Genomic DNA, 8148 nt, shown 5'->3' with positions numbered 1-8148 from the left:
TTTGATTCCCTCACCCCTGTTCCCGATGTAAATCTACACTTACACCCTTGTCCCTCCTTGTTCCTGACGTAGATCATCACTTACTCCTTCTTCCCTGGTGGCAGGCATCATTTTGTGCCAAAATGGGCCAGCCCTGATAGTACTTCTCAAGATATAGCAACCCTGGCCCACAATAATCACCTCTGTTTAACAAGGCAGGCGAGGTGAGGCGCCCCAATTTTCCCATTCTAAGCAGAAAAATCCATAAAGATCTGAAAACTGTGCATTGCAGGTAACAGAACTGAAGCTCCAGAGAGATATGCACCTGACGCCTTTAGACAAGTGATTCATTGCTTTTCCAGTGCAAATAACTTACAGTATTAATAGGTGTTTGTGAGGAGCATCAAGGAAGGAAGTGTTAATTATTGCTAAACCTGTTGGTACGTCACAGATGCAACTGCAGGACACGGCGAAACAGATCTTCCTTGGAGACAAGCAACATGCATATTAGCTTCAGTTTTCCCAGTAGTGATGTATGGAAGTGAGAGCTGAACCATAAAGAAGGTTGATCACCGAAGAATTGATTCTTTTGAATTATGGTGCTGGAGGAGACTCTTGAGAGTCCCATGGACTGCAAGAAGATCAAACCTATCCATTCTGAGGGAAATCAGCCTTGAGTGCTCACTGGAAGGATAGATCCTGAAGCTGAGGCTCCAAGACTTTGGCCACCTCATGAGAAGAGAAGACTCCCTGGAAAAGACCCTGATGTTGGGAAAGATTGAGGGCACAAGGAGAAGGGGATGACAGAGGACAAGATGGTTGGACCGTGTTCTCGAAGCTACCAACATGAGTCTGACCAAACTGCGGGAGGCAGTGCAAGACAGGAGTGCCTGGAGTGCTCTGGTCCATGGGGTCATGAAGAGTCAGACACGACTAAACGACTAAACAACAACAGTGATACCTTGGTTCTCCAACAGCTTAGTTGTCGAACAAATTGGCTGCCAAACGTTGCTGTGAGGGACAGGGGATATCGCGAAGTCCCTCCCCTCCTGAGTTCAAGCCAATCCCCGAGCACAGGGGGAAGCAGAGAGAGTTCCGATTCCAGTGGGGAAGCAGGAAGTCGTGTCCGAGGCTCAGGCAAGGTAGAGGAGCCAGGGTCCCAGGTGGGACAGGAAGGGGCGAATAAGGGCGGGAGACCCATCCCCCCAACTCCGGAATTACGCAGAAAGAGGAGGGGAAAGAGGATGGGTCTGCCAAAGCTTTTGTGTTGGAGAAAGACGCGCCAAAAGCCATTAGGAGGTTCTGAAACCGACTGACCACATCACTCCGTGTAAATAGCAATGACTTGAGCACTGTAAATACGCAGCACCAATAAAAGAATAAAATGCAGAGCTGCGTAGCGTCGTTACTCTGAAGTAGTCCACTCCGGCCACTGTGACAGCAACCTCCTAATCCTTTTTGGGCTACTTTGGAGTTGCCGGGATGAGCGTGTCAGAGGCGGAGAGATGGCGGCAGATCGCGGAGCAAGCCCAGCAAGAACTGCAGCAGCTGTCGCTGCAGGCGCAGGGGGAATTGAAGGCAGCTAAAGAAGAGACTAAGAAGGTCCAGGACGACCGGCTACAACTTGCGGAACAGGTGAGAGCGCTACAGGAAAGAGAGCAGGAATTAAGGGCGGTGGCGGTAGACCTCCAAAACAAGCTGGATGCAGAGAAAAACAAGGCGGGAGGGGCACCCCAAGTCCAAGTGCTGCCAGGAAGGAGAGCCGGGACGCTAGTAAGCAAGTTTAATGGAGACCCGAAGGAATATCAGGGCTTTGAGACTGAGATTGTGTATGCTCTTGAGCTGCACCACGATGAGTTCCCTGATGATGAGCACAGGGTAGCGTTTATTGTGGAGCACCTTACCGGGGCAGCCAGGGAGTGGCTAAGACCGTTAATTGCAACAAAGAATCCTTGCATGAAGAATGTCAAACTATTTCTAGAAGGTTTGAAAACGATGTATTCGTCCAATAGTCATATGGACCAGACTAAGGAGGAACTTCACAATTTACGCCAAGGAAATATGACAGTTCGCGCGTATTGGGCGAAATTCACCATGCTGGTGCACAGATTGGGGTGGGAACTAGAGTCACCCCCAATGCAAGCGGCGTTCTACTTGGGGTTGCATGAGGAGGTGAAGGATGAGCTCTCGAGAGGTCCAAAGCCCAGTAATATGGATCAGCTGAGCAAAGCGGCTCTGGCGGTGGGGGTGAGACAGGAATCCCGGTGGAGCGACAAGCAAGCAACGCGCGCAAAGCGGGCTTGGTTCCCACGGTCGCAGGAGAAGCCACTCCCCCAACAACCCTTTCAAGCCACGCCTGGGGCCAGTCAGGACCAGGAACCCATGCAGATTGATAGCGCGCGCGCGCGGGCTTTTCAAACCCCAGCGGCGCCAAGACGCAAGGAGGGAAGGGGTGGGAATTGCTTTCTCTGCAACTCCCCCCCAGCATCTCGTCAGAGACTGCCCACATCGCAGGGAGTGGCAAGGAAAGGCGGGAACGGTTGTGCCCTCCCCCACTGACGCAGCACCACAGCAGGGAAACGGGAAAGCCTGGCTGCAGGAGACAAGGGGCAGCAGCCAGGCACAGTCAGCAGACAACAGCCCCAACCCACCCACCCGCACAGAGAGGAGCAGAGCCAGCCCACCCCTCCCAGAGCAGGAGTGGTTCTAGAAGTGACGCTCACGCTCCCAAATGGCTATCCCCTGACGGTCCTCGCCCTAATTGACAGTGGGGCGTCAGCGAACTTCTTCTCGAGGAACTTTGCAGAAGAGCACCAGATCCAGCTTCTGCAGCTGGATTTTCCTCTGCACGTGGCGACCATTGACGGCAGAGAGCTGCTGGGAGGGGCCATCACTCATCAAACCCCCCCCCCATGAAAATGACGGTGGGAAGGCACTCAGAGACACTGGCATTCAACGTCACCACCATCTCAGACCCCCCCATCGTCTTGGGCATGAGCTGGCTGGCGCGCCACGACCCCTCCATCAGTTGGCACCAGAGATGCATCACTTTTGGATCGGACTTTTGTCTGGAACATTGCATGCAGCACCAACCAGGGGAGGGGCCTCCGATAGCCACGGTGGCCACCATGCACGTCAAAGGGGGTGAGGCGATACCCAAGCCGTACTGGGACCTGCAGGAGGTCTTCAGCGAAGCGGAGTCCGACCACCTACCCCCACACAGGCCTTTTGACTGCCAGATCAACCTGGTGCCAGGGGCAACTATACCCCCAGCCAAGCTGTACGCCATGTCAGACCAGGAACTGGAGGATCTGCGCGCTTTCATCGACAAGAACCTCAAGCGGGGGTTCATCAGAGAAAGCAAGGCAGCAGGGGGCAGCCCGGTCTTCTGGGTGGACAAGAAAGACACGCAACAGCGCCGTCTGGTGGTGGATTTTAGACGACTGAATTCAGTGACAGAGCCAGTGGCTTTCCCCATGCCCAGAGTGGATGATCTCCTGACAGCGGCACGCAGGGGCAAGATTTTCACCAAGCTAGACCTGAGGGGGGCGTACAACTTGATCAGGATCCGGGAAGGCGATGAATGGAAAACCACGATGTTCACGCCTCTGGGCTCTTTTGAATATCTGGTGATGCCCTTCGGGTTGCAAGGGGGCTCAGCATGCTTCCAGGCCTTCATGCACCACGTCCTGGGGTCCCTCCTCTTCAGGAAATGCTTGGTCTTCCTGGATGACATCCTTATTTACTCCAATGACCCAGTGCAGCATGTGAAAGATGTCAGGGAGGTGTTGCAGCGCCTGAAGGAGAACCACCTGTATGTGAAGCTGGAGAAGTGCAAGTTTCACACCAAGGAGGTGGACTTCCTGGGCTACAAGCTGTCAGACAAGGGGCTGGCGATGGACAAGGACAAGGTGCAGGCCATCCTGGACTGGCACAGCCCCAGGACGCGCAAAGATGCCCAACGCCTACTAGGCTTCGCCAACTTCTACAGGAAGTTCATCAAGAACTTCTCTCGCGTTACGGCTCCCATCACTGACTGCCTGAGAGGCAAGCAGAAGTTCAGGTGGACACCAGAGGCGCAAGCAGCGTTCGAAAGCCTCAAGAGGGTGTTCGCCTCAGACCAGAACCTGTTCCACGTGGTTCAGGACGCACCCCTACGCGTGGAGACAGATGCTTCTGATAAAGCTGTGGGCGCCATTTTGTTGCAACTGGACGCCAACAGAGAGTGGAGACCCTGTGCCTTCTTCTCCAGGAAGTTGACCCAGCCAGAGCGAAACTACACGGTGTTTGATCGGGAACTTCTTGCGATTCACGCTGCGTTCCAGCACTGGAGACACTTCCTGGTGGGCGCCAAGCACCCCATCCAGGTGTGCACGGACCACAAAAACCTGGAGTTCTGGAGAACTGCCAGGGTGCTCAACCAGCGGCAGATACGGTGGGCAGAGTTCTTCTCGAACTTCAACTTCTCCATACACTACATCCCGGGAGAGCAGAATGTCAGGGCGGATGCCCTCTCCCGCAAGCCAGAGTACATGGAGGAGGAGGCGCCACCGGCACCCAGGCACATTTTTCCCCCGTCAGCATGGTCCTGCGGAGCAGCAGTGGTGAGCGAGGCAGAACTCACAGCACTGACGGCAGCGGATGAATTTGCCAACCGCATCTTCAGAGAACTGAGAGGGGGGGAGCAGGCAAAAGACTTTGCAGGACGCAGGGGGCTGCTTTTCTACAAGGGTGCACTGTACCTGCCCACCACCCAGCTTAGACGTACGGTCCTCAAGCAGATGCACGACAACCCAACGGCGGGTCATTTTGGGAGGGACAAAACCACTCACCTAGTCATGAGACACTTCTGGTGGCCAGGGGTGAGGGAAGATGTTCGAGACTATGTAAGGGGCTGTGACACCTGCCAGCGGGCAAAGGTGGTCAGAGCAGCGCCACCGGGATTGCTGGAGCCCTTAGCCACGCCACACAGGCCGTGGGAAGTGGTGTCCATGGACTTCATCACAGATCTGCCTTCTTCCAGGGGCAAGACCGCAGTGTTGGTGGTGGTGGACCTCATGTCCAAAATGTGCCATTTTATACCGTGTGCCAGGGCGGTCTCTGCAGAAGAGACAGCCAAACTGTTTGTGGATCACGTATTCAGACTGCATGGATTACCCTTAAGGGTTATTTCGGATCGTGGCCGCCAATTTGTTTCCAGGTTCTGGCGGCGGCTCATGAACCTCCTGCAGGTGGAGGTCAGCTTGTCGACGGCTAGACACCCGCAGACCAATGGACAGGCGGAGAGGGTCAACGCCATTCTGCAGCAGTACCTGAGATGTTACGTCAGCCAGAGGCAAACGGACTGGGTGGATCGCCTGCCACTGGCAGAATTTGCCTACAACAATGCGGTGCACGTCTCCACAGGGGTGTCGCCCTTTAAGGCCAATTACGGGCGTGACCTCAGATCTTTCCCTGAGAGGGAGGGGGAGGAGGAGGAGGAGGGCCCACAGGCTGAGGATTGGGCAGAGGAACTGGAGACGGTGCACCAGCAGCTCAGAGAACACTTGGAGAGAGCCAAGGAAGCGTACAAGAGGGGGGCAGATCGCCACAGGCGACCGGGGGAGGTCATTAGGGTGGGGGACAAAGTTTGGTTGTCCTCGGAGGGCCTTCCCATCAGAGGGCGATGCAAAAAGCTGGCGCCCAGAAGGTTGGGCCCCTTCACGGTCACGCAACAGGTCAACCCGGTGGCATACAGGCTGGCACTGCCAGAGGACATGAGGGTGCACCCAGTGTTTCATAGATCGCTGCTGTCGCCGTACAGGGAAAGCAGCAGGCTCCGAGACAGCGAACAAACCCCTGAGGGAGGGGGGGAGAGGGAAGGCAGGGAGCAACTCAATGAGGCCACAGCCATCCTGGATTCAAGGTGGGGGGTGGGGGGACTGGAGTACCTCATGGCATGGGAGGATGCTCCACCGTCCCAGAATGAATGGGTCCCAGCCACTCAGATACAGGAGGAATTCCTGGTAGAAGAATTTCACGCCCTCTTTCCCCATAGACCCAAGCCCTGGCACATGGAAAGGGAGGGGGAGGGGGAGGAAGCACGGGAGAGCAGTTCACCATGGCGCTGGGAAGCGGAGTTTGAGGAACCAGAGGATGAGGTATGGGTGTCACCGAGATCCACCCAGTCAGAGGAAGGAGCAGATTGGCAGAACATTTTTACCCCCACCAGCTCTGACGCCACAGACTTTTTGGGATTCCCGTCCTCCCAGGCGGAAGGGGGGGGCTTGCAGGACTGGGGGGAGGTGTTCACACCAACGGGCTCGGAAAGCACTGAGTTCTTAGGCTTCCAGTCGTCACCGACATCTGGGGGGGACCTGGGGAGGGGTGAAGGAGAGCTTGGGAGGGGGTGGATGTGAGGGACAGGGGATATCGCGAAGTCCCTCCCCTCCTGAGTTCAAGCCAATCCCCGAGCACAGGGGGAAGCAGAGAGAGTTCCGATTCCAGTGGGGAAGCAGGAAGTCGTGTCCGAGGCTCAGGCAAGGTAGAGGAGCCAGGGTCCCAGGTGGGACAGGAAGGGGCGAATAAGGGCGGGAGACCCATCCCCCCAACTCCGGAATTACGCAGAAAGAGGAGGGGAAAGAGGATGGGTCTGCCAAAGCTTTTGTGTTGGAGAAAGACGCGCCAAAAGCCATTAGGAGGTTCTGAAACCGACTGACCACATCACTCCGTGTAAATAGCAATGACTTAAGCACTGTAAATACGCAGCACCAATAAAAGAATAAAATGCAGAGCTGCGTAGCGTCGTTACTCTGAAGTAGTCCACTCCGGCCACTGTGACAGCTGCAAACCCGGAAGTTAAGTGTTCCAGTCTGCAAACGTTTTTCAGAAGCTGAACATCTGATGGAGCTGCAGCCAAGCAGGCACTGCAGCCAATCAGAAGCCACGCCTTGGTTTTCAAATGGTATCGGGAGTCAGACTCCCAGAACGGATTAAGTTTGAGAACCAAAGTACCACTGTAAATGATAATATTTTTCAAACATTAATGGCAGTCACAGGAGAGCAAATTTCACTGTGCTTACAGAACACTGTTTCAGTTTCTCTGCTCAGATTCAACTGCATTTTTTACCCTTGGAAGGTCCACTTCCACCCAGACACGAAGTCCTGTAGTGCTGAACTAGCAATGGCTAAGATTTGTGTTGACCATTTGTGTTGACATACTGCATTTAAGAACAAAATAACTTTCACAACTTTCTAGCCTGGAAAGGAGTACAAACTAGGCAACTGGGAGGTTTTTTATAAGCATGCCTCGGGGGTGTCATTCCTCTGTTATGCAGGTATAAATTCACTTTTGGGGGGATAACTCAATCCAACAGGAACATCTGTTCTCCAGAAGTCTTTTTCTTAAAAAGAACAATGGCATGCATTATAAATGATTCAATGCTAACAAACTTATATTGTCCGGGGGGGGGGAATCACCTTATAGGACAAGGATGGGGAACCTGTGGGCAGCCAGATGTTGCTGAATTACAGCACTTGGCCAGGCTTGCTGGGGCTGATGAGTCCAACAACATCTGGAGGGCCAGAGGTTTGCATCCTTTTTACTACTAAGGAAATTGTTCGCAGCAAAAATATTTGATCCTCTATCCTTCATTTTTTGGGGGGGAGAAACCAGTTGTACATCTGATTTCCCCTATCTCTAGCCTTGCCCTTCCCAAGAAATTAGAAGGATTAATTAGTTTATTTCAAAAACTTAGAACACTGCTTGATTTTTTTCTTTTTTAAAAAAAACCTCTCACAGTGATTTACAAAAGATATTTACTATAAAAATACAGGATGGACGTATAGACACCACCTTATACAGAAAACCAACTGACCGACAAACATATCTACATGCTTCTAGCTACCATCCCAAACATACCAAACAATCCATCGTATACAGCCAGGCCTTACGTTACAACCGCATCTGTTCCAACTCTACAGACAGAGAATCTCACCTAAGAGATCTACAGCAAACCTTTTTAGAACTAAAATATCCACCTGATGAAGTTAAACAACAGATCAACAGAGCCAGACAGATACCTAGAGAGAACCTGCTGCAAGACAGACCCAAAAAAGAAAATAACAGAACACCACTAGTCATCACATACAGCTCCCAAGCTAAAACAGTACAACGCATCATCAGAGATC

This window comes from Zootoca vivipara, chromosome 3 (assembly GCF_965207765.1).
Source record: "Zootoca vivipara chromosome 3, rZooViv2.hap1.1, whole genome shotgun sequence".
Classification (NCBI taxonomy): domain Eukaryota; kingdom Metazoa; phylum Chordata; class Lepidosauria; order Squamata; family Lacertidae; genus Zootoca; species Zootoca vivipara.
The sequence above is the reverse complement of the archived record's forward strand: the minus strand, read 5'-3'. Positions refer to the sequence as shown.